General features: G+C 62.1%; 1 protein-coding gene across 1 annotated transcript in view; it reads left to right on the plus strand.

The window, feature by feature from the left end:
- The window catches only part of P2RX1 (purinergic receptor P2X, ligand-gated ion channel, 1), a gene marked incomplete at its 3' end in the record, with an annotated part of 11,761 nt that overhangs the window by 339 nt on the left and 10,233 nt on the right, over positions 1 to 1,189 (plus strand). The window lies entirely within an intron of this gene.

Genomic DNA, 1,189 nt, shown 5'->3' on the forward strand with positions numbered 1-1,189 from the left:
CGTGCTGCGGGAGGCTCATCCCTGCCCCGTCCTGCTCCGCGCGCCGGGGGCCCGTCTCCTTGCTGAGCTGCATCCAGCTCCCCCTCCGGCTGCTGGACGGTGGCCTGAGAATCTGTTGTTATTTTTATTTTCATTTACATTAGCTCAGAGTCAGCCGGGGCCAGCAGGGTGATTTGTGAGACCCGAGAGGCTGGAGACAGGGCCATAAATCTCCCCGAGGCTTGGCCAGCCCAGCAGCCAGGGCTGGGACGGAGCCTCGCCCCAAATCCCTGCTCTCCATCACTTGTGGGAGGCAGCCCCAGGGCAAGAGCAACTGCTTAAAAAAGGCATCAAGTGGAGCAGGCAGGCTCGGGGCCATGCGAGGGTGGGTGTCCCCGGGTGCCCCGGGGCTGCTGCTCCTGCCATGACAATTCAGCCCCTGTCCCCTCGGAGCTGTGCTGCGGGACGTGGTGGTGGCTCAAAGTCCTCGCTGTGCCCCCATGGGTACTGGGGGTTCAGCCCTTGAGACACCAGCACCCTTCCAAGGGGAAGGACCTCAGGGCAAAAAGTCTGCAGGGGTGTCTGGCCCAGAATTGGAAGAACTGGGTATTTTGGGGGGCGCAGGGTGCTCCGTGCAGCCCCAAAGGAGAGACAGCAGCTCCCAGGGCTCCACGCGAGCGAGCAGCTGTGGGGAGCAGTGGTGCCTGACCCTGCTTGTAGCACAGGTCACAGAATGATGTGGGTTGGAAGGGACCTTTGAAGACCACCTAGTCCAACCCCTGAACACTTTGGAAAGGGGGAAGATCTTGCAAGGGGGTCATGGTGGGACCCCCAGGTCGCTCCCACCCGGCTCACCATCACTCTGGCTCAGCAGGGGGATCACCCCCTCTTCCCAACCCCACCGAGGTCCCAAGGACGCTCCGTTGGGAAGGGATTTGCACTGGCCCAGGCTGGTGTTACTGGGAGCAGTGTTGGCTGCCCAGGAAGCCCCAGGGCTCCAGCAAACCCTGCCCAGCTCCTGGGGGTGGGCAACCAGCAGAGACGATTGCTCAGAGCGTGACTGCCTAAGGAAACGTGGCTTAAGCAACCAGCTAGAGCAGGACAGGCAGCAGGAGGGAGCAAAAGGAGAACCAGCCTGGGGGTGACAGCCAGGGGCTTGGCATGAAGCTGCTGTAATTCCAGAGTTTCTGCTCTTTTGGTGGGGCCTGGC

Source organism: Merops nubicus, unplaced genomic scaffold, assembly GCF_000691845.1.
Source record: "Merops nubicus isolate BGI_N331 unplaced genomic scaffold, ASM69184v1 scaffold18575, whole genome shotgun sequence".
In the NCBI taxonomy this organism is placed as follows: domain Eukaryota; kingdom Metazoa; phylum Chordata; class Aves; order Coraciiformes; family Meropidae; genus Merops; species Merops nubicus.